This window comes from Leucopleurus acutus (assembly GCF_964270905.1).
Source record: "Leucopleurus acutus genome assembly, chromosome: 18".
In the NCBI taxonomy this organism is placed as follows: Eukaryota; Metazoa; Chordata; class Mammalia; order Artiodactyla; family Delphinidae; genus Leucopleurus; species Leucopleurus acutus.
This window is the reverse complement of record NC_139160.1, coordinates 39,456,490-39,483,277: the sequence shown is the minus strand read 5'-3', so window position 1 is coordinate 39,483,277 and position 26,788 is coordinate 39,456,490.

Sequence of the window (26,788 nt, the reverse complement as noted above, 5' to 3'; positions counted from 1 at the left end):
GATACTTGGCATAATTTCTATCTTTCTAAATTTGTTGAGGTTTGTTTTGTGGTCTGTCATATGATCTATCTTAGAAAAATTTCCACATGTGCCATAGCACAGGGCATCTGTGGCCATACATCCTATGGTGATGAGATTGGCTCAGCAGTCAGGATGAACTGAAGAAAGGGTTCCATGGATGGTACAACACATTGGCTAAAGTTCCAAACCAGGCAGAGCTGCCAACTAAGCTCCCTGACCGGGCAGGGCCATTGGCTGGGCTCTGCAGATACGCAAAGCCACTGTCCAAGATCTCTGCTCAGTCCTCACCGCAAGCAGGAATATGGTCTGCCAAGATCTGTGTAACAGTTGCTGTAAGCTATGCCACCTTATTGTTTCTATATGATCCCCAGCACTTAAGCTCTGCAGATTTCCCAGTGATCTTCATGAGATAAGACCCAAGTGGCCTCTGAAGGGTCCTCCAATGCTGGGGAAGCTGCATAACCATCTTGGGTTCTCTGTTTCCCATTGGAGAAATTGTGGGCTCAGGGAGCTTTCCCATTGGGGCACTGTGCTGGCCTGGGAGGAGGGACAATACAGTCAAAGTGTAGCTGGTCCTCTTATCTTTGTAATGCATCCTTCTTGATATTTCTTGTCCAGAGAGATGATTCAGCCTCACTTTCAGGTTCTGGGATTTTCTCAGCAATGACTAGTTTATGGGTAGTTGCTAGATTGTCTTTTGTGAGAAGGACTGAAGTCAGGAGTGATCTATGTCACCATATTGATGATGTCACTCTCCTAATCCAGTCTTGTAAAATTGACTATAGTACAATTTGTTCACTTACCCATACTTTTTAAATTTGGTTATTTCCTTTTTTAAAAAAAAACATTTTTGTTATTATAAACCATGATGGTATAGATATTCTTGTGTATCTGCTCTGTGGCACATGAGCAAGATTTTCTCTCAGGTAAATATGTTGGAGTGAAATTTCTGGAATGTACTATATGTGATAAGTCAACTTTACATAATAACACTGACTTGTTTTCTAAAGTGATTATACCAATTTACATTTCAAACAGCAATGTATAAGCATCCACTAGATACACATCTTCTCTAACACTTGGTATTCTCCAGCATTTTAATTTTTGACAGTCTATAGTGAATGTAACATAATTGTATTGTTTTTTCTTAATGAATAACAATTTTGAGCATCTTTTAAGATACATATTCCTCAAATGTGCTTTTTCTTTTGAGTAATGGCTGTTTTTCAATTGGATTGTTATTTATCTTTTTACATTAATTTATAGAAGTGCTTTATTTTTTGGTTATGTGTGTTTTAAATATTGACTCCCAGTTTGTGGTTTGACTTTTCTCTTGTTATTTTTTGGATGAGCAGAACTTTTAAATTTTAATATAGCCAAATTGATCAATCTTCTAAGTTAGCACTCTATGCTTATTTTTAAAAAAATCTCTTCCTACATTATGGTCTTTTTTTTTTTTTCTTTTTCTGCAGTACGTGGGCCTCTCCCATTGCGGAGCACAGGCTCCAGATGTGCAGGCTCAGCGACCATGGCTCACGGGCCCAGCCTCTCCGTGGCACGTGGGATCCTCCTGGACTGGGGCATGATCCCACATCCCCTGCATCGGCAGGCAGACTCTCAACCACTGCGCCACTAGGGAAGCCTCTATGGTCTTAATATATTATTCTACACTGTCCTCTACAGTTTAATTTTGCTTATAGAATTTGGCTGTCTTATCTATCAATGGTTAATTTTTTAATTATGTGAATACTTATTCATTTTCCCCCTATGGATAGACAATTGTCAATGCACTGAAAACCTCATCATTTGATCTGCAATACTTCATCATTTGATCCCAATTGATCTGCAATACCACTTCCATCATCTACCAAGTGCTCATACACAGGTATATATGGTTTTGTATTGTGAAATCTGATCAATGTGCCAATTTTTCACTATACCAATACCTACTATCTTATGCACTTAGCTATGTAGTAAATTTTGATGATTGTTAAGGAAAGTTTCCTTCCTCAATTCCACTGAACTTTACATTTTCATATTAATGTTAAATTCAGATTTTTATTTTTTAAAATGTGATTTTGATTGGAATTGCATTTAAACTACATAACTACATTAGAATAATCAAGAACTTTGACTTACTGATAGTTTCAATGTAAGACTATGGTTATCTTTCTTCATTTATTTTGATCCTCTAGATAGCTTTTAATAATTATTAATGCATTTTTTTAGAATTTAATATCATATGCTCTATAGTTTTTGGTGATATTATAATTGATGTATATTTTTTTAGATAACTTTTAATTTATTGTGATTTTCTTTAATTTTTATTTTGTTTCCTTTTGTTTTTTTATTTGTTTCCATATTTAAAAATCATGAATGGATGTTGAATTTTACCTAATTCTTATTTTCATCTGTTGGGATAATCTTTTATTCCATTTATCTTTTAATGTCCTATTTATATTTTAATATTATTAGTCTCTTTTATAGATTTTTTTTTAATGTTTAACTATCTTTGTTCCTGAAATAAATTCAGCTTGGTCATTATCTTTGTAGACATTTCTAGCTAGCTGTCTAGTCATTAGTGCTAATTATTGATAGTTGTTTTTTCTCTCCTTTTGCCCAGCTCTGGAGTTGCCCAGTGCATTATGAATGAAAGACATATATGCTGCTTCTGGGCTACAATATACAATTAAAAGTTTGGATTGTTCAGAATTATTTTCCTCCTTCTAAGTTCATGTTGGCATGGAGCTTGTGAGCTCCTGGTTCACTTAGTGATTCCTTAAGCAGATTTCTTTTGACAGCAAACAATGGATATAAAGGAAATAAACTTTTTTTTTCTTTTAAACATTTGAGATTTAAGAGCTTCTTGTACCACAACATTACCTGGCCTATCCTGAAGGATACAATGTGTCAGCACTTATCAATATTCATAAATAAGACTCATCAATAATTTTCATTTCTCAAACTGTCCTTGTCTAGTTTCAGACAAGCTTATACTGATGTCAGCAAATAATATTCCTTTTTTTCTCCAAATCTCTGGATGAATTTTTTTGAGATTGGAAAGAAATTTTAAGTTTCCTAGAATTCATGCATGAAGTTGATTTTTTTGTTAATTTGTAGAAAAAATTTAACAAATGTATGTGTTGAAGTCTCTTTCTACCTTTCATAAATTCTCTGAAGATAAAATGCAAGTATCCCACATAGAGAAGAGAAATAGAGAAGTGATTTGAGACTAGAGTTAAAAAGAATAGAGAATTCATGTATGCTGAGAAATAGCAATGTTCCTTGGGAAGCACAGAGAGATGGAGTGATATGCCTCTTGTTTTATGACCTCACCTCAGGAAAGCTCATGACCTTACACAAAATAGCTGACATCTGTGGGATCTAACAATTCAGCACAAAGCCTTGTGAAAGATTCCCATTCCCTAAGCAAAGAACAAGAAAGACAACCCATAGGGCCTGAAATGATCATGCTGTCTGACCCCTTATGTATTCCAGTAGTAACCAGTGTGTAACCATGACTCAGGATTAGGGGGATTCCCTGAAGTAAAAAAGTTCTGATGCTCTATAGGATTGGTAGAAAACAAATGCTAATTATGACAGAAATGCAATTGCCCACAGTTTGGTTGGGAGTCAGAAACAAATTAAAATTGATTTAAATAAATAAATGTGATTTTATTTTTACACACATCAATTTTTCATTGCTGCACTTATCAGATTTTTGTTTTAATAGGAATGATACAACCAAACTTCTGGAGAATTGCTTCTCAGGTTTGTACCTAAATATTTATGTAAGCCAAATTCTTAGAAAAGCGGACATATCTGTCTTCATATTACCTGGGAGACTTGTAATACATTTTGATATCACTATGGAATATGAATTTCAAGACATAAAAATTCCATGAATATCCAGACAGAAAAGGGCTGAGCTCTCGAGAAGAAATCCCTGACCACTTTCACAATGTACACACTAAGGTGAAGCACAAACTCATAGAGGGGAGCACCCAGTTCCCCAGAGCACTTGAAGAGTTTAGGCGAGGGAGTCTAAAAGTACAGGAACATTAACTCCCTTTGAAGGAAACTTTGACCAAATGGAGACAGGAGATGGGAAGGATCTGCAAATGAATTCTTTCTCAGATACCCCCTTAGATGAAATGTTTGCAGATGCATAGGTGTCACAAACCCCCTTGGAAGATGTTAAGACAGACTGAAATATCATATGTGCTTATGAAACAGAGGCCAGCTCAGTAATAAACTCTATATTTGCTCTTCCTCTTTCCTTTGCATCACTTACCTCTTTCTTCATGTGTGCTTCCTGTGACTTCCGACATCTACCACCTAATTTGTTAGCCCATAAATTCCCTCCAAGACCCTGCTTCTAGGGAAGGCTGGAAGAGACATTTATCAACATTATAGCTGCTTTTGGTAAAAAAAGAAAAAAAAGATAAATATATATAATAAATATATAGTAAATAGTACAATGTGTGGATGTGTGGGTGTAGCCCCTTATTTTCAGATATTGTTAAGACAAGAAAAAGCAACAACACTGACTGAATTCATTTTTTTTAAATAGCTGCCTTTCTGGCAACTATGTTAAAGAAACATGTAAAAGATGATGTACGTTAAAATTCTTTATATAGTCCATCTCATTTGTTGAAAAGTGAATTGTTATGATAAAGGCAAATATATTTAGATCTATTTTAAAACCTTATGAAATGTGTTATATGTCACTGATAATGCTTAGAAAAGTAGTCTGCAAATAAAATATTAGAATTATTGCTTTCTTAAATTATTTTTGTTGCTCAAATTTTGATTACTTGTGATTATATTTATTAATTACAGCTATATTATCATCATGTAGGCAAAAAATAAATTTAGGTGATATTTTACCTAATATTTGCAAAAATCTGAACTGCACTGCATATACTGTTTGAATAACTCCCTTACATTTATGCTGAGAATGTAACATTTTAGGAATTAAAATGTTAAATTAAGACACAACGCTAATCTACTTCGTACACTGTAGGGAAATAATCTATCGTAAAACAAAGCATGGAAGACTGAGGGCTTATTCTAGCAGTTGTGATGTTAATGATGAAAATATAATACTTTTAAACAATTCAATTGCCCTAAATCTCCTCAATTTTATTTAATTATTTTATTATCACTAGCCCTAAGGAGTCTTTTTAAAAAATATTTTTCTTTAAAGCTCATTATCACACTTCATGTAGTTTTGCTGATAGATATTATTGATATACAAGCATGGGTCCACGTTTCTATTGTGATTTTAGTTCCTGAATGTAAACACATACACCTTTTTTTAAATTAAAGAACATGATTTTGTGCCAAGGAATGATATATTAAGATTAGGAAACTATAAATTTATCACAAAGATTAGTAATGTCTTCAAATATGGAATAAAAAGAAGGAACATGTTTTAATATGGTGCTATACATTTTTTGAATTTTTATTTTATATTATAGTTGATTTACAATATTGTGTTGGTGTCAGGTGCACAACACAGTGATTCAGTTATACATATACATAATCTATTTTTTTCAGATTATTTTCCCATATAGGTTATTACAGAGTACTAAGTAGAGTTCCCTGTGTTACACAGAAGGTCTTGTTGATTATTTATTTTGTATACAGTGTGTGTATATGTTAATCTCAACCTCTTAATTTATCCCTTCCCCCACCTTTCCCCTTTGGTAACCATAAGGTTGTTTTCTAAGTCTGTGAGTCTGTTTCTGTTTTGTAAATAAGTTCATTTGTTTCATTTTTAAAGATCCAACACATAAGTGATATCATATGATATTTGTCTTTCTCTGTTTGACTTCACTCTGTATGACAGACTCTAGGTCCATCCACTTCACTACAAATAACTCAATTTCGTTTCTTTTTATGGCTGAGTAATATTCCATTGTATATATGTGCCACATCTTCTTTATCCATTCATCTGTTAATGGACACTTAGGTTGCTTCCATGTCCTGGCTACTGTAAATAGAGCTGCAATGAACATTTTGGTACATGACTCTTTTTGAATTATGGTTTTCTCAGGATATACACCCAAGAATGGGATTGCTGGATCATACTGTAACTCTATTTTTAGTTTTTCAAGGAACCTCCATACTGTTTTCCATAGTGGCTGTACCAACTTACATTCCCACCAACAGTATAGGAGGGTCCCCTTTTGTCCCCTCTATCATTTCTTTTTTGTAGACATTTTGATGCCCATTCTTACTGGTGTGACGTGATACCTCATTGTAGTTTTGATTTGCATTTCTCTAATAATTAGAGATGTTAAGCATCTTTTCATGTGCTTTTTGGCCATCTGTATATCTTCTTTGGAATAATGTCTATTTAGATCATCTGCACATTTTTTGATTAGGTTGTTTGTTTTATTTGATACTGAGCTTCATGAGCTGTCTGTATATTTTGGAGATTAATCCCTCATTGGTCACATCATTTGCAAATATCTTCTCCTATTCTCTGGGTTGTCTTTTTGTTTTGTTTATGGTTTCCTTTGCTGTGCACAAGCTTTTAAGTTTAATTAGGTCCTGTTTATTTATTTTTATTTTTATTACTCTAGGAGGAGTATCCAAAAAAATATTGCAGCCATTTCTGTCAAAGAGTGTTCTACCTATGATTTCCTCTAAGAGTTTTATATTGTCCAGTCTTAAGTTTAAGTATCTAATCCATTTTGAGTTTATTTTTGTGTATTGTGTTAGAAAGTGTTCTAATTTAATTCCTTTACATGTGGCTGTCCAGTTTTCCCAGCACCACTTTCTCTCTTGTATATTCTTGCCTCCTTTGTTCTAGATTTACTAACCATAAGTGTGTGGGTTTATTTCTGGGCTTTCCATTCTGTGCCACTGATCTATATATCTGCCTTTGTGCCAGTACCATACTGTTTTGATTACTGTTGCTTTATAGTACAGTCTGAAGTCAGGGAGCCTGATTCCTCTAACTCCATTTTTCTTTCTCAATATTGCTTTGACCATTCAGGGTCTTGTGTGTTTCCATACAAATTTTAGGATTTTTTTGTTCTAGATCTGAAAAAAATGCCATTGGTAATTTGATAGGGATTGCATTGACTGTAGATTGCCTTGGGTAGTACATTCATTATGACAATTTTGAGTCTTCCAATCCAAGAACATGACATATCTTTCTATCTGTTTGTGTCATCCCTGATTTCTTTCATCAGCATCTTACAATTTTTGGAGTACAGGTTTTTTACCTCCTCATATAGATTTATTACTAGGTATTTTATTCCTTCTGATGCAATGGTAAATGGGATTGTTTCCTTAATTTATTTTTCTGAGAAAGTGTATTTTTCATTTCAGTTTTTGTATTGTTCAACTCTGTCTGTTTGTTCTTTATATCTTCTATCTCTTTGTTAAACATTTCTTGTATCTTCTCAGTCTGTGCTTCAATTCTTTTTCCAAGGTCTTGCAACATCTTTACTCTCATTACTCTGAATTATTTCTCTGGTAGATTGCCTATCTCCACTTCACTTAGTTGTTCTTCTGGGGTTTTACCTTATTCCTTTGTCTGGAACATATTCCTCTGCCATCTCATTTTGTCTAACTTTCTTTGTTTGTGGCTCCTTTGCTCAGGCTGCAGGATTGTAGCTCCTCTTCCTTCTGGTGTCTGCCCCCTGGTGGGTGAGGGTGATTTAAGAGACTTGTGTTGACTTCTTGGTGGGAGGAACTGATGCCTGTCCACTGGTGGGTGGAGTTGGGTCTTGTCTCTCTGGTGGGCAGTGCTGTATCAGGGGTTGTGTTTCAAGGCAGCTGAGGGCTCAGGCAGACTTTAGGCAGTCTGTATGCTAATGGTGAAGCTGTTTTCCCACCTTGTTGGTTATTTGGCCTCAGGCGTCCCAGCACTGGAACCTGCAGCTTGTTGGGTGGGGCCATGTTTGGTTTCAAAATAGTAGCTTCCAGGAGAGTTCATGCCAATGAGTACTCCCTGGTGTCTCTGTCTCCAGTGTCCTTGTTCCCACAGTGAGTCACAGCTACCCTCCCTACCTCCCCAGGAGACCCTCTAAGACCAACAGGTACGTCTTCCCCAGGCTCCTGTGAAGTCACTGTTTTTTTTCCCTGTGTCCTGGTGCACACGAAATCTTGTGTTCACCCTCCAAGAGTAGAGTTTCTCTTTCCTCCAGTCCTGTGGAGTTCTTGTGATGAAATCCCACTGACCTCCAAAGCCAAATGTTCTCAGGGCTCCTCCCCCCAATCAGACCCCAATATTGGGAAGCTAGATGTGGGGCTTAGAACTCTCACTCCTGTGGGAGAACCTATGCAATATAATTATTTCCCAGTGTGTCATCCACCTGGTGGGAATGAGATTTGATTGCATCTCAAACGTGCCTCTCCTACCATCTTACTGTGGCTTCTTTTTTGTCTTTGGATGTAAAATATATTTTTTGATATGTTCCTGTCTTTTTTGTTGATGGTTGTTCAGCAGTTAGTTATGATTTGGGTGTTTTTATGAGAGGAGGTGAGCTCAAGTCCTTCTATTCTGCCATTTTGTCTCCTGCATCAATATGGTTCTATACTTTTAAACTTAATCTTCTTAAGACTGGTGTACAAAGAATAAACAATTACTCATCATAATAGTTTTATTTCAACAGTCGCTACTTCTGAGGAGTATGTATTCTTCAACTTTTGTTTAGAGGTAGATAATGTATCTGCTGCTAACAGAGGATTTCTAATGTATTTTGGTTTTAGAAAAAAATGTGGGTACAGAAAAAACATGACTTTTATTTTGCTAATTTTAGTTAAAATTTTCAGAAAAGCCTTATGCACAAGATCATTTAGAAAAGATCATCCAGATTCCCCTAAGTACAAAAAACTTCCAATACATTTTACTGCTGCAAGTTGTCATTCATTCTATTCAATATAATCAGTTTCTTGGGATATAAATATCCTTACAGCATTCAAAGGAATAAGTATGAAGTCCTCATTAACAAAGTATAGTAGTAAATCACATTTCATTTTCTTTGAAATTTGCAATTTAATTTCACATATGTTACACCTATCTTTTGATAAGAAATTTGTTTTTTTTTTTTTAAGGAAACCAGGTCTCTCTCTCTCTCTCTTTCTCTTTCACCCATTCTCCTCTTTCCTCTCCCTGAATCAAATTTATGTATGCAAAGATTGTGCTTATGAACTTCAGCAGAATTCCCAAAACTATTCTTTAATACCATGCAGAACATTTTTTTTAAATTGACAAAATATATTTTCATGGTATTGGAATACAAATGGCTTGCTAACACTTTTGATACTTTATCAATATGTTAGAGTGTAATATTTATCAAAGCAACCTTTTCCTAACTATGTAAACACATAACCGAAATGGAAATGTAAGTGGAGTGATTGTGAAGTCAGTTCTGACTCTCATGACAATCATGACAATCTAGTCAGCTCCTTCTATTCTCTATATATTTACATAAATACAGCCTAATTTTCCTTGTTGCCCTTGTCATAGAAACAACATTTGACAGTGTTCAGTGGCATTTTTTACTTGTTTTAAAATAATCAGTATTGTTACATTAATATTTTCTATAAGTAAAGCTATATCTTTTTAAATAGGTAATGTAAAACTTCTGAAGAAGAAGAAGGCAGGCTAAGTCCTTGTCTTACTTAGTTCTTTAAATTATTCAGTCTTCTAGGGTTTGGTAGGAAAATGTTGACTGAAAAAGAAAAAAAAAATCACAACCTTGAGAATTATGTTTTATTCAGTAGACATACTGTTAACTTAAACCCAGAAGACAGCCTCTCAGATAACTCTGAGGGACTGTCCCAAAAAAGTAGGAGAAAAGCCAGGATATATAGCAGTTTTTGCAAAAAAAATCAGGCCATTGGAAAATCAAAAGATTACTGTTAATTAAAGAAAACCAGAGATTTCAAATTCATGAATTTAGCAATTTTCTATACATGTGAAGACTCAAGAGTCTGGGATCATTAGAATCATTCCTTTGATATGCTCCTTAACTATCTAGGGCCATTATCATGTTTTGTTTTGTTTTGTTTTCCCATCCTGAATCTTCTCAGGGTGCACAGTCAGATGTGGTTGTAGTGGCTGATGGCTTGATGGCCACAACATCTTTTGTTTACTGATATGACAGGCAACATTCTTCATTCACAGAAAGAATGAGAATATGGTATTGGTCAATAGAAATTTGTTGATTCCTTTCCATTGAAATCCATTAGTCTATGGAGTTAATTCTTCCTTAATGTGTCTATAAGATAGAAAAAGGTTGATGATTCCATTTATGTCCAGAAACACATAATTCTGTTTCCAGAAAATGCTTAACAAAATTAATGCACACTTATCTAAATTGGCTACCAACACTCTATAATATTTTGTGACATTTTGCAGAGAATTTGTCATATTTGAGAATTTTTTTCTTACTTAACCTCTCAGTTTCTTACTGCTCTAGACCTTCTGTAACAGACTCCTATCTGAATTCATATATGACCTTAATACATACAAATTATCATTACTAAATCAACCTTGTCAGCAAATTATTCTAAAAAGCAAACAAACAAAAAATTTTACTTATATTAATCCCTTACTCAAAAACATTTAATAGTTTCCTGTAAGTCAAAGTACACTCTTGGTGTCCAAGACACCCTACAGTCAGTCTCCAGCTGATTTTCCAAGACTTACTCTATCAAACTTCATTAAACCCTCTGGTGATCCTGATTTCTCAAAAACAGACATTTCAGATAATAATTTTGGGACACTTTTATATGTAGTAAACTAAAATTTTCTTATCTTTTTCATAGTATACATTTTCCCACTAAATCCAAAATATTGTGTTACTTCAAGTTTTAAGTCAATCTAAGCAAACAATATTTTTAAGCAGCTCAAACTAAAAATCATCCTCATGGTATTGTTCAGCTTTATAAATAACTGTTAAGTAAATTATTTAAGTCATACAGCAGAATAGTATAAAGCCAATAGAAAATGAGATTGTGGAAGAATATTAAATGATCACAAAAGATATATAGAATAAATTGATAGTAAAAAGGAGCAGGTTGCCAATTAGTATAATTTTATATTTGAATAAAAATATTCATAAATACAGTTGTCTATAATAAATTTATATTTTATGTAATAGGAAAAAATAGTTAATGGAAGCACCCCTGAGAGAATAAATTTCATAACATATTTTGAGAAAAGATTTATAAATGCAATTAGTTTTCTTGGGAAGGATGCTTATATTCTATGACTGTCACTAACCTACTTATTTATTAATCAAATAATTGTTCATATCAACTCTGTGCCTAGTATTGAATGAAATGCAGGAGATATGTAGGTGACCCATGTAGACATGGATACTCTTGTTAATAGAAACTGAGCAACAAAGAAGCTACTTATCTCTTTTTACTTAAAATTAACATTCATTTTCCACACCTTTACAATAATGCTTATTTTTAGCAGTAACATTAGAGTGCAATTTAATGAAAATATATAAGCTACAAAATATCAAAAAAAATTAATATCTTTGAATCAAATGGAAATGAACAAAAAGTCAGCTATTCTCTTAGTTTGCATGCTAAACTCAATGAAAAAAAGATGAAGAATAAACAGAAATATTTTTAATCATATCAAATTTGTTCAAAAGTTAACAGGTCATTTTGCTTTTGTCTTTATGGTTCATTTCCCTTATGAATATAAGCTAATTACTCAATAATGCTTGCCTACTATTAATGATATTAGCATATTTACTAGACAGATTGCTTGTAAGTGAAACTATTTGATATCCTTATTATCTGCCCCAGATATTGGGATCAAATCCACGTTCAGCAACACAGGGTCTAAGCTCAGAGTCTTTATTGTAATTGGAAAATACATGGTCTGCTTATCAAAAACCAAGGAGCCTCTGACTATGTGATGTGGTTTAATGAGTGTTTAACCCCAGGTCTTACAACCAAAGAGCTTCAAATTCTCCTCATTAGTATAAACTTACTGTGAGCTGGAATCTTAATTTTCTTATTTATATATTCTTAGCTCTTGAATAGTACTTGTCATATAGCACTAATTTGACACATATGTGTTGGTAAAAATCTATGATGTTTTTAGTCTGCATTTGCATTTCAATTAGATTTAGTCATTATTGCCTAAATGAGCAAGACTTGAGACTAATTTACTTTCCCTAGCCAAGGGTACTGGAAAAGAGGGTAGCTATTTGTTCGTGAAAGTTAGAAGATGGAGAGATCAACATTAGGAAAATCTCCAAGAGGTTGTATGTTGAAAGGGGAAAATTTTAAAACAAAGCAAGGGAGAGGGACTGAGAATGAAGTCAGTAGCCTTGATACAGAAGGAAGACACTGGATTCCTATATTGAAGAAGAAGAGTAAAGGATAAAAAATATATATAAAATTATGATGTGGTCTGAATTGTGTCCACCCAAAATTCATATGTTGAAACCCTAACTCCCAATATGACTGTATTTAGAGCTAGCACCTTTATGGAATTACAGTTAAATGAATTCCTAAGGGTAGCTGTCTGATTTGATAGGATTAGTTTCCTTATAAGAAGAGACCCCAGAGACTGTCTATCTCTCCATCAAGTGAGGACACAGCAAGAAGACAGCCATCTGCAAGCCTGCAAGAGACTTCACACTAGAACCCAAACATGCTGGCATACAAATCTTAGACTTCTAGCCTCCAGAAAATAAATTCTGATGTTTAAACCACACTGTTGTGATATTTTGTTATGGAAGCTAGATATGACTAAGACAAAGTATAAATAAAGCCAGAGATTTAAAATTAAACATGTTATACAAGTATTTTTTTTTTTACCTCAAATGCCTTTCATGAAAGCATTACATTTAGGGAAATGTAGCCAAGATGGTGAAGTAAGAAAACCCTGAACTCACCTCCTCCCATGGAGACACCAAAATTACAACTACTTACACAGCAACTACCTATGAGAACAAACTAAATACCAGCAGAAAACTATTTTCACAACTAAAGACATAAAGAAGTAACTAAAATGAGATGGGTAGGAGGGGCTGAGTGATGATGTAGTCAGGATCCATAGTGGGTCAGTGACCCACAAAAGGAGGAAATTTCACAGTTGTAGAGGTCCTCCCTACCAGCAAGAGGTTTGAGCCCAACATTGGGCTCCCCAGCTTGGGAGTCCTGCATCTGAAAGATAGGGCACCAGATCATCTGGCTTTGAAAATCAGAGGGGTTTATACTTAGAGAGATATAGGAAACAGACTCCCTCTTAAACAGCATGCACAAAAGTCTCACAATCTCACAGTCCCAGCACAGAGGCAGCAGTTTGAAAGGAGCTAGGTCTGATGTACTTGCTGATCTTGGAGAGCCTCCTGGAGAGTCAGGAGGCAACTGAGACTCTATCTGGGGATGGAATTGCTGGTGGCAGCCACAGTTGGGAGTTCATTCAACCACTCAACCAAAATAACACAAACTCTGGCTAGTGCCACCAATTTTTCTTAGTTATATTGAGATATAATCAACATACAGCACTGCATAAGGTATACAGAATAATGATTTGACTTGTATACATCATAAAATGATTGTCAAAATAAGTTTAATGATCATCATTTCATACAGATACAAAATAAAAGAAAAAATATTTTTCTTTATGATGAGAACTCTTAGGATTTACTCTCTTAACTTTCATATATCACATACGGCAGTGCTAATTATATTAATTATGTTGTACATTACAACCCTAGTACTTATCTTATGACTGGAAGTTTGTAACTTTTGACCACCTTCATCCAATTCCCCCTCTCCCCAAGCCCTGCTTCTGATCTCTTTTTCTATGGGTTTGTGTGTTTTTGCAGTATAATTGACCTTCAACACTATGTTAGTTTTTGGTGCACAAAAAAGTGATTCACTATTTCTATATATTACAAAGTGATCTTCATGATAAATCTAGTTATCATCTGTCAACATGCAAATATGTAATAATACAAATATTACTGACTATACTGCCCACACTGTACATTTCATACCCTTGACTCATTTTTTTGTAACTAGAAGTTTGTAACTCTTAATCTTCCTCAACTTATTCACTCATCTGCCCACCGCAAACATCTAGGACAACCACCTGTTTGTTTTCTGTATCTATGATTGTTTCTGTCCTTTTGTTCATTTGATTTGTTTTTCATATTCCACATATAAATGAAATTACATGATATTGGTCTTTTCCTTGGCCTGGTTGGTGTCAAGGCAGTAAAAAAGGATATAATGATCAAAAAAAATAAAAAAATAAAAAAATATAATGATCATAGGATCAAACAGGAAGGTATAACAATTGTGAAAATATATGCACCCAACATAAAAGCACTTAAATACATAAAGCAAATATTAACAGACATAAAGGGAGAAATTTACAATAACACAATAACAGTAGGGGACTTTAACACCCCACTTACACCAATGTGTAAATCATCCTAGCATAAAAGGAATGAGGAAGCACTGGACTTAACTGACACTTTATACCAGGTGGACTTAATAGATATATACAGAATATTTCATCCAAAACCTGCAGAATATACATTCTTTTCAAGTGCACGTGGAACATTCTCCAGGATAGATCTCATGCTAATCTACAAAACAAGTCTCAATAAATTTAAGTATATTGAAATCATATCAAACATCTTTTCCAACCACAACATTATAAGACAAGAAATCAAATCCCAGAGAAAGTAAAAATAAAAAAACTGCAAAAAAACATAAACACGTGGTATGTAAATGACATGCTACTAAACAAACAATAAGTCATGTAACAATCTAGAGGAAATATGAAAATACCTGAAGACAAATTAAACGAAAACATAACAATAGAAAAAATCTCTGGGAAAAAGTGAAAGGAATTTAAAGAGGGAAGTTTATAGAAATAGAAGCCTACTTCAGGACACAAGAAACTAAAGAATCTAACTTTAGGGACTTCCCTGGCAGTCCAGTGGTTAAGACTCCACATTTCCACAGCAGGGAGCACATGTTCGATCCCTGGTTGGGGAACTAAGATCCCGCATGACATGCAGCATGGCCAAGAAATAAAACCAACCAACCAACCAACTAAACAAACAAAAAACAGAAGTCTTCAGAGAGGAAATCTACCAAACATTAAAAAAAGAGTTAACACTGATACTTCTCAAAGTATTCTGAAAAATTGCAAAGGAAATAATTCTTCCAAATTCATTCTAAAATGCCAGCATCACCCTGATACCAAAACCATATAACTACATATAGAGCAATATCACTGATGAATATAGATGTAAAAATCCTCAGCCAGGGCTTCCCTGGTGGTGCAATGGTTGAGAGTCTGCCTGCTGATGCAACGGACATGGGTTCATGCCCTGGTCCAGGAAGATCCCACATGCCACAGAGCGGCTAGGCCAGTGAGGCATGGCCACTGAGCCTGCGTGTCCGGAGCCTGTGCTCCACAACGGGAGAGGTCACAGCAGTGAGAGGCCTGCGTGCCGCAAAAAAAAAAATCCTCAGCCAGATATTAGCAAACCAAATTCAAAAAAACATTAAAAGTATGATATACCACCATCAAGTGTGATTTGTCCCAGGTATATGAGCATGATTCAATATCTGCAAATCAGCCAATGTTAACAAAACACCACATTAACAAATTGAAGAATAAAAATCATGATCATCTCAATAAATGCAGAAAAAACTTTTGACAAAATTCAACATCCTTTATGATAAAAACTCTCAAAAAAGTGTGCATAAAGGGAACATACCTCAATGTAATAAATGCTATTTATGACAAACTTATGGCCAACATTATTCTCAATTGTGAAAAGCTGAAAGCCTTTCTTCTAATATCACTTATAAGACAAGGATGCCCACTCTTACCACTTTTATTCAACATAGTATTACAAGTTCCACCCACAGCATTCAGACAAAAATAAGAAACAAAAGAAATCCAAATTGGAAAGGAAGAAGTAAAACTTTAATTGTTTACAGATGACATGATACTATACATAGAAAATTGTAAGGATACCACAAAAAGCTATTAGAACTTACAAGTGAATTTTGTAAAGTTTCAGGATACAAAGTTTATATGCAGAAATCTGTTGCATTTCTATATACTAATAACAAACTATCAGAAGAGGTATTATGAAAACAATTCCATTTACAATTGCATAAAAATATACTTAGGAATAATTCTAGCCAAAAGGTAAAAGATTAGGAAAACTATAAGACATTGATGAAAGAAATTGAAGATGACACAATCAAATGGAAAGATATACTGTGTTCATGTTTTGGAAGAATTAATATTATTAAAATTACCATACTACCCAAGGCAATCTACAGATTCAATGCAATTCCCATCAAAATACCAATGGCATTTTTCATAGAACTAGAAAAAAAATAATTCTAAACTTTGTATGGGAAGACAAAAGACACTGCATAGCAAAAACCATCTTGAGAATGAAGAACAAAGCTGGATTTCAAATGCTTCCTGATTTCAAAATATACTACAAAGCTGCAGTAATCAATACAATATGGTGCTGATGTAAACACAGACCCATAGACCAATGGAACAGAATGGAGAACCCACAAAAAAACCAATGTTTATATGATCAATTAATCTACAACAAAGGAGACAAGAGTATACAATGGGGAAAAGACAGCTTCTTCAATAAATGGTTTTGGGAAAACTGTAGTGTTACATACAAAAGAATCACACTGGACCACTTTTTTATACCATATTAAAAAAGAAAACACCTCAATTTGGATTAAAGACTTAAATGTAAGGTCTGAAACCATAAAACTCCTAGAAGAAGACAGAGGGAGTATACTCTGTGACATTAGTCTTAGTAATGTTTTTTGGCTATGTCTCCCTAGGCAAGGGAAATGAAGCAAAAATAAACAGATAAGACTACATCAAATAAAAAAGCTTTGTACAGCAAAGGAAACTATTAACAAAGTGAAAAGCCTGCCTACTGAACTGGAGAATCTATTTGTAAATGATATATCTGTTAAGGGGTTAACATCCAAAGTATACAAAGTATACATAAACTCAACATCAAAAAAAAAAAAAACTGATTAAAAATTGGGCAGAGGGGCTTCCCTGGTGGCGCAGTGGTTGAGAGTCCGCCTGCCAATGCAGGGGATACGGGTTCGTGCCCTGGTCCAGGAAGATCCCACATGCCACGGAGCAGCTAGGCCCGTGAGCCATGGCCGCTGAGCCTGCGCGTCCGGAGCCTGTGTTCCACAATGGGAGAGGCCACAACAGTGAGAGGCCCGCATACAGCAAAAAAAAAAAAAAAAAAAAAAAAAAAAAAATTGGGCAGAGGCCTGAATAGACATTTTTCCAAAGAAGACATACAAGTGGCAACAGACACATGAAAAGATGCTCAATGTCACTAATCATCAGGAAAATGCCAATCAAAACCACAGTGAGATACTACCACATACCTATCAGAATGGCACTTATCAAAAAGACAACAAGTAGCTAGTGTTGGTGGTAAGGATTTGGAACCCTCAGGTACTGTTATTGGGAAGGCAAACTGGTGCAGCCACTGTGGAAAAAAGTATGGGAATTCCACAAAAAATATTAAATAGAACACATATAAGTGGGTTCTAAAAAACAAAACAAGTCATCAAATATAACAAACAGAAACAGATTTATAGACACAGAGAACAAACTGGTGGTGGCCAGAGGGAAGGTTGATGGGAAGAGGAAAGAAAAATGTGAGGAGGATTAAGAGGTACAAAATCCCAGTTATAAAAGAAATGAGCCAAGAGTATGAAATATGCAATGTGGGGAATATAATCAATAACAATGTACTAACTTTTATGATAATATATTGTAACTAGACTTACCTTGGTGATCATTCGAAATGTATTGAAATATCAAATCACTATCTTGTGTAAAAGGAACTGACGTAGTGTTGTAGGTCAATTATACTTCAAAAACAAACAAACACACAAACAAACAAATTCACAGAACAAGAGATCAGATTTGTGGTTACCAGAAATGGGGAGTGGGGGGAATTGGATAAAGGTGATCAAAAGGTACAAACTTCCAGTTATAATATAAATAAGTAGTAGGGATGTAATGTACCACATGATAAATATAATTAACACTGCTGTGTGTTATATATGAAAATTGTTAAGAGAGTAAGTCTTAAGTGTTCTCAGTACAAGAATTTTTTTTCCATTTCGTTAATTTTTATACCTTTATGAGATGAATATTCAATAAATTTCACCAAATATCACTAAATTTCATTAAATGAATATTCACTAATATCACTAAATTGTGATTATCATTTCATGATGTATGTAAGTCAAATCATTTCACTGTACACCTTACACTTATACAGTGCTATAGGCCAATTATATTTCAATAAAACTGGAAAAATAATATTTAAAACTAAATTAAAATATACAGATATATGTATACATATATCTGTATTATAAGTAATATTGAAGTGTGTGTGTGCATATATATGTATTACTTTACTTAACATTGTACAATTATCAAAATATGCCTACAAATTGAAAGCCTTAAGATAGTGAGAAAAGCATTATTACAAATGAATATATTTAACAAATTCTGAAGAAAAAAAACTGCATGTGGATATTCTTATGCATGTATTTTTTTACATTTTATATATATTAATCAAAGATTCCTAGAGGTGTGAATATCTTATTGTTATGTATGGTTACCTGTGTGTCATGGGTTTAGTACAAAGTAAAAATTTAATAAAAAACATTATTTTACTTTAAATACTGTACTATTTGAATTATTTACAACTATTATTTATATTTAAGAACAATTTTTATATGAAAACAAACAAAAGTTTCTAGGTTTAGTGTCAGAATTTCAGATTTCATATTTTAGCTCTGTCTCTTATAGATACCAGCTGTGAGATTTTAGACAAGGTGCTGCTCCTACTGAAATATTTATTGTAATTCTTGCTTTAAAGTTTTTGTCCAGGGGTAACATATGTAGGAAGTGCCTTGTCCATGGCTTTGCAAATAACAAGGCAGTACTCCAGAAATGCTCATTTCTTTAAACACAAAGTAAGAAGAGAGGGAGAAAGAAGAATAATTCCTTTATCTCAAATATTTTTGCTTACAGCCCTTGTGGTAGTATCATTCCAAAAAAGCAGATTTTAAGAAAAGATAATTAGTACAGTGCTAAAGCTATAACTTCATTTACCACCCACTCTCTAGTGTTATTTGTGGAACTCCATTGTGTAAAGATAGCAAAGGGAGAATATAGATAAGTACAATATATAATTTTACATAGATCCTAAAAATGATAAGTACCTGTGGATCTCAAGCCTACTTGACTTCATTCAAGATTTGTCTGACTCTTGGGTAGATCTGAGTAGGTCGGGGTACTGCCAGACTGTGGGGACTCTTCCCTCTTGTTCTGTCTCTGTTAGAGACCTCTTCACTGGCATTTCCAACCTTAGAAATGGTCTTCGCCAGTGGAAATTAAGAAAGTAATTTCAACAGTGGAAATCAACAAGCAAAACTCATTAATCGGTAGCTCTTAAAGAGAGAGATCAAAATCATAGGCTGGAAAAATTGGGAAGTCAGACCCCTGCGGGCATTAGGAGTTTTACATAAAGACAATGACTTTGCAATAAGGACACACTTTGTACAAATAATTTCAGACTGGCAGTCATTGTCAATTCAAAGACATTACTAGACATCTTACAATAAAATCACACAACACAAAGATATTCAAATCATGATGACTGATGAGCAAGAAATCCAGTTTATTGCTAGGTCTCCTCAAATGTTCTGAAGAGCCCCTGAGGATGTTTACATTGGCCCATTAAACAGTTTACCTTACTGTGCCAAGAAAACAGAAACTCAGATGTAATCACTTGTGCCCAACAGTGTAAATGCTGCCCTCTGAAGAGCCCGCTGGCTGGGCGACATCCACAGCAAACATGGTGCCATCAGTAACATGGAGGTCAGCTTTGACCGTTGGACCTGAATAAAAAAACTGCTGCTGGCAACAACTGGGGCAGTACCCTGGTATGCTGCTTTCACAAACAGTAAATGCAAGTTTCTTTTTGATTGACCCACACCTGGGTGACTTTTACTTCACCAAGGAGTGCATAAACCTTCAGTGTTGAGCCCAGTCTGTGAAAAAACAGAGCAAAAGGTTCAGGACCATAAAGAGACCAAGTCGCAGGGAATAACTCTTAGAATTTACACACAGACATTTTCCCAAAGGCAGAGCAACTGTGAGCAGGGGCAGCAGGAATAATTGGAATAATAAGAAAACTTGGACAGCATGCCCAGAATCTATTGTCCTCCCGGACAATAGATTAAGGTATAATAATTTCCTCACGTCCAAAATATCAGAAAGAATTTATCTCACTTCTTGCCAGTGGGTCTAGAACTCAGATGCATGTTTTGAACTGGAGCGGGATGTTAACCTTGCCAAGAATCCCTGCTTTTCCAGACAACTGAAGAAAATCATAGCCATTACTGCATATGCAAACACTATTGCCAGAAAAGGAAGGAAAGTGTTATAGGGACTCAATGGTTTTGCTGACTCTGTATGAACTGAAGCTACCCTCACCACCAAACCTACCCTAAAATTCCTCATCTTTCAGAACGAGGACTTCTGAGGGAAGAAAGAGCCTTTCTCTTTGTCTCGTCTTTTTTTTTTTTTTTTTTTTGCCTCAGTATAAACTATCACCCAGATTGATTCCCAGTAGGAGTTTACATTCATTTTAAAGAAAAAAAAAAAACTCTACCTCACACATTAGGGATAGTTTTTCACACAGGGACTCAATAGATCATTGCAAAAATGTCAGTAGATTTATTATAGTGGTTAAGAGCCAGATTCTTTGGTCTGTATCTCAGCTCATAATTTATTAGCTGTGTGACCTTGAGCAAGACATTTGCCTTCTCTGTGCCTTAGTATCTTAATCTGAGAGGAAAAAAAAAGTTGTTTTTTTTTTTTTTTTAGCAGTGTAGCACAGGGCTGCTGTGAAGATAGAAAAAAAATAATAACGTATTAAAGATGTGAAAAATAATGCCTGCATATAATAAATGCTCTATAAATAATTTTCTTAACTGGGCATAGGTTTGTTTCACAAGTCTGTCATATTCAACTATACATAGGGACACCTTGTAATAGTACCTACCATAAGTATATTGTACCACAAGGGATGAAAAGGGAAAGAAGAGAGTAGACAGGTATGCAGAAGAAAAAAAAGTAGATAAAGTCTTGCCACTATTCCCAAGACAATCTGTGCCTAAATCTGGCACCTCTGGGTCATGAAAAGCATTTTTCCCCAAAACACTGCTCACAATTCTCCATCCTTTCAAGGACAATGGTAAATTATGATATTTTAAACTAAAATTGTTGCACAGTAAAAGTATAAAATGTTATATCTTATGTGTGTTTTGGTTTGTTTGTTGGGTGATAGTTATTGTAGCCTTTCTGAGAAAACTGATGGAGACAAATGCATTTTGTTGGCTCAAGCCTTGCTGAAGGACTGTTCTGTCCACTAAAAATCTCCAAAAATAACTCTCTGGTAGAAGACTTTCAGGGACTTTTACCTTTTTTTGTACAAGGGAACTCTTCCCAATTATTCTTTTGTGCTGTCATTTATAAACAGCGAATAACTATGAAGTAAGAGCTTTCCAGCAAACGGAAGCAGTGACATCCAACCCGTAGTTGCCACGTTCTATTTTCTGAATCCTTTATTTGAGACAGTGATGAAAATGTCATGATTTAAATTGTGGGCATTGATGATGGTATTTCAATAGGTTTCAGGAAAAGTTTATGGGTACTTCAACTCTTTTATTGTATAAAAAAAGTTTTATCTTTATTGTACAAAATATAAAATGCAGAAGAGTATATAGAAGAATTAAAAGTCATCTGCAATCCAATAACCAGATGCAGCTACTTTAAAAAATGTGTGTGTGAGAGAGAGAACTGATTTTCACACTTTATGCACAATGCAATACAATAGATAGATAGATAGGGATAGAATGCATTATATATGTAATACAAATGGGGAAAAAAGCAATTGAAATCATGCTAAGAAAAAAAAAACATGCTCATATCATAGTAAATGAATAGTTTTCATTAACATTATATCATGAGGACTTTTCCTTGTCTGTCAACGTGCTCTGAACACATGACTTTTAGTGGTGGCAGAAAATGTTACCATACCAGTATACTATCATTTACTTACCTGAAATGTACTAAATTATTTTACTTATTAAGCTATTCCTCTATTGCTGAATGTTATGTTGTTTCTATTATTTTTCACTCTCAATTTATGCTTTAAAGACGTTTCTAGGACATACAATGGTTTGATTCTTGATTATTTCCTTAGGATTTATTCTTTGAAGTAAAAATACTGATCAGAGAGCCAAATTTTCCTCTAAAAGTTTGAACCAATTTTCATTTCCACCACAGACATATAAGAATACCTAATTGTATTAATTACTCATTTTAGGCTTAGATAATTAGAAAGAGGGGTATGTTATACTATTGTTCTTTTTAATCTACATTTAAAAATTATTGGTAAAGCTGAACTTTTTTTTCTGTTTTAGTCCTTTTAAAAATTGAAATGCTGCTATACTTTACATTTGGAAGAATTCTTTAAACTTTTGAGAAAAATACAGATTCAAAAATATTTTTATTAATCATTTGTCTATTGGTTTTATTTGTAATGACTTGAGTTATCAGCTTTAAAAACCAGGTAAAACATTATTCAAATTATTTCTGTGTGCATGGGATATTCACCTATATTTTTATAGTACTTGTATTATTTTGTTTATATAAAATTGGTTTTTTACTTCTTTTTAAACCTCTGGGACATTTTTGGGTATGTGTTGTAAGGAAATATTCCAACCTAAAAATTTCCCAAATATCCACTATTTCCCACACCTTTTTAAGACTCACCCATCAGGAATGGTCAAATGGCAGTCACTTTCAAGGTGGAATATTCTGTTCCATTTACCTGTTGATTTTTATGCAAACTTACTTTTTACATTATTCTATTTTTCAAAAATTTTTATTCTCAGTGACAATGCTAATAGCGATAGTTTCCTGCTACTTCTCCTACAATGCTTCCTGGTTATGCTGAAGTTGGAATTATTTTGTCAAGTTCCAATAAAAATCCTTGCAGAGAAATGATACATATTTTGTGATGTCTATGAATTAATTTGGGAAAATTTGAAATTCTTACACTATTCAATTTTGTTTATTGTGTCTAATTGATTAAAATGCAGTTTTCATTTTTTTAGAACATATATTTATTGAGTACCTACTATGCGCCTGATACTGCTCTAAATTTTAGGAGTACAGAAGTGGAAAAACAGATTAAAATCCCTGGCATCACGTGGTTTACATTCTAAAGAGAACAGAGAGACAATGAAAAAACAAACAAACCATAAGAACAAAAATTTTAAAATAATGTCATACATTTATCAAACCTATGGAAGAGAAGAAAGCAAGGTAGGAGGGCAGGAAGTGTGTGTGTGTGTGGGGGGGTGCACTGGGTAATCAAGAAAGACCTCAGTGAGAAAGTGATGTTTTAGCAGGGGCCTGATGCTGGGAAAGTCACAAGTCAGTCAAATATCTGGAGGAAGGACATTCTAGGCAGAGGGAACAGCTATTTCAAAACAATTTAAAAAACCATAAGATTTCTTCAAGTTTGTCTTCTGTAGATTGTCTCCACTCCTTTCTTGCAGAGTTGCTTTAATGCATTTTATATTTTATATTGCTTAAAAAGTAATTATTGTATAATTAGTATCATTATTATTATACCATGTGAGTTACTGCCATTTATAGAACAGAAATAGCTTTTTTCCTACTTTCTATTTAATTTTTGGTAAATTAAAATTTACTGATATTGAAACATAATTTCCAATAAATTTGCATGGCATGTCAGTGAAAACAGTGGTCGTGCTTGGCCCTCCTTATCCACTAATCACGTACTCCAGAAGTAGGAACTTATTTCTTTTGGTGGCTGCATCCATGTTTTGAAATAATATGTTTTTAGTGCTATTAATTGAACTTTTAGCTTTAACTACTTACCCACCTTCTCTAATCACCACCTTCATACATACAAACAGTGTATCCTATATAGTTATATATTTTTTTTATTAAATCAATATTCTGTGATTAGGGTATAACTAACTATTCAGATCTGTACAACATAGTTATGATGCTTAAATTTTCTCTCTTGAATGACATTTTTGTTTTTCTTAACCTATGAATAATCAATTCATTTGCCTGTCTCTTTTTTTCTGTAATCATCATGATTCCTTCTCTCCAAGACTCCAACACACCTTTAAAGTTTTTCTCAATACAATGAACACACTGGGAAAATCTATCAGTTTTATTTGGCTTTGTTTCATTTTGTTTTCCTAGGTGAAATCTCTCTAGAGCTCTCTACTGTCCTGCTTCAACCTGGACTGATGGATCTTGAGATCTCGTGGCAGCTAGATCTCTGGTCCAGGATCTCCCTTCACCTTCATCCTGCGGGTTCACTTTGCCCGTTTCCTGTGTTGGATCCTTTATGCCCTTGATTCTATAATTTCGTCTTTCTTGCTTAACTCTGTGTGGGGGAAGTTTACCTTCCAATAATCCGGGTGACAGCAAACTATGGGCCTGCCGGCCAGATCTGGTCCACTATCATTGGACAACTCAGAATTTAAGAATGATTTTCCCAGCATGCAGGGAACTGGTTGCCACTGGGGGCTCAGGCCACTGCCCGGACCTGCTCCCAACCAGCGGCCTCGGCACCTTCACAGCACTGCTGCGGGTCCCCACACATCCCCCTATTGTCTCTGAAGCCGACGTACAGGTGGGCTCTGGGATTCTCAGTACGGTCCGCAGACCTAGCCTCTCAGACCAATGGCTGCCTTGCTACCTTTCCCACTCCAAATGTTTCCAGTAACCCTGCCTCAATGCCAGGAGATGAGGCAGTAGGAGTCTGAAGCTGGTTTTTGTCTCTGCATCTGTTTTAGCTTCCGTCCCTGTTCCCTTCTCCCGGACTCAGTTTCTGCCTCTGTTCAACCGCTCCAGTGTAGACATGCTGCTATCTCTTCACGATTTGGAATTGCGCCCTACCGGTGTCGTATTTCCACTCCTAGTTTGTGTTTCCTTTGTCCTGGGAGATGAAAAACTTGCCTTTAAAGGAGGGGTGACAGACTTTGGTGTGTTTCAGATCACTCAGGAAGTTGTGCATATCCCTGGGCTCTATCACAGGGGCTTTGGATAAAGTGGGGCATGGACACCTGCAATCCTCCCCAGGTGGTTCTGATTCAGGTGGTCCTGAAATCTTCACTTTGAAATTCTCTGCTGCAGAAGGCTGGAGAAAATCAATTGAAATATGAGCCCCGTTTCAGGGCCTTGGGTGGGAGGCTAGTGGGGACTTCCTTTGCGCTATAGGAGCTAGAAGGCTGTTTGATGCTTTAAAAATACATAATAATAAAAATATATATGACTCATATGTAAGACCAGTTTTCTAATAGCTGTTTTTAAATGCTTGGCCTCAAAAAAAATGATTTTCATATTTTTAAATGGTTGAGAGAAAAAGAATACTATTTCAAGGCACATATATGATATTTTATGAAATTCACATTTCAATATTCATAAGTAAAGTTAATTGGAACACAGTCCCACTCATCTACATATTGTCTACCACTGTTTTTACACTGTCAGGGCAGATCTGAGTGGTTGCAACAAAGACATTATGGTCCACAGAGTGTAAAATATTTATTATCTGAGTCTTTACAGGAAAAAGGTCGTTGACCACCACAACAGCCTATTGGTGGGGCATGAGATGGAATCATTTTGAAAGGTTTGTGACTGAAGATGTCTTTATTCTACTCTTAAACCTAACTTACAGTTTAGCTAATTATGTATTTTTAGGTTGGAAATCACATTTCCTCAAATTTTTACTCAGGTGGGTAATGAAAGTATTATCCACTGTCTTCTAGTGCCCAGAGCTGTTGTTGAAAGGTCTAGTAACATTTTAACTATCTCTCCTGGTTGTTTTCTTCTCTGTAAGTTAAGTTATTATATTTTCTCAAGAGCTCTGAAATTTCAAAATGATGTGTCTTGCTGTGGAACTTCTTAATTTACAGAGATCTCAGTTTTGTTTTTTGGTTTTTTTTCAGTACACGGGCCTCTCACTGTGTGGTCTCTCCCGTTGCAGAGCACAGGCTCCGGACGCGCAGGCTCAGCGGCCATGGCTCTCGGGCCTAGCCACTCCGTGGCATGTGTGATCTTCCTGGATCAGGGCACGAACCTGTGTCCCCTGCATCGGCAGGCGGACTCTCAACCACTGCGCCAACAGGGAAGCCCAAGATCTCAGTTTTTATTTGTTGTTGTTTTGTTTTCCAATCTGGTAATTTATGTCCTTCAATTCTGAGAAGCTTCACTGAAATATTCCTTCGGTAATTTTTTCCCTTATGTTTCCTGTTATCCCTTGCTGTAATTCTTTTCTTGCAGAAATTGGGTCTTCTGGGCTAATCTTTTCCTATCTCCTATTTTATAAATTATCTCCTATTATTCATTCCTTTATCTTTTTGTTGTCCCTAGGATATTGGTTCAATTTTATTTTCCAATTCTCCATTCCTTATATAAACATACATACATACTATATATATGTAAGCATGTGTACAGTATATATAATATACTTATTCAGTTTATATTATATATTAATATTCAATGTCATTGTTTTAAATGAATAATTGGTTTTTATATCATTCTGTTTGCTTTTTATGGCTTTACTCTCTTACC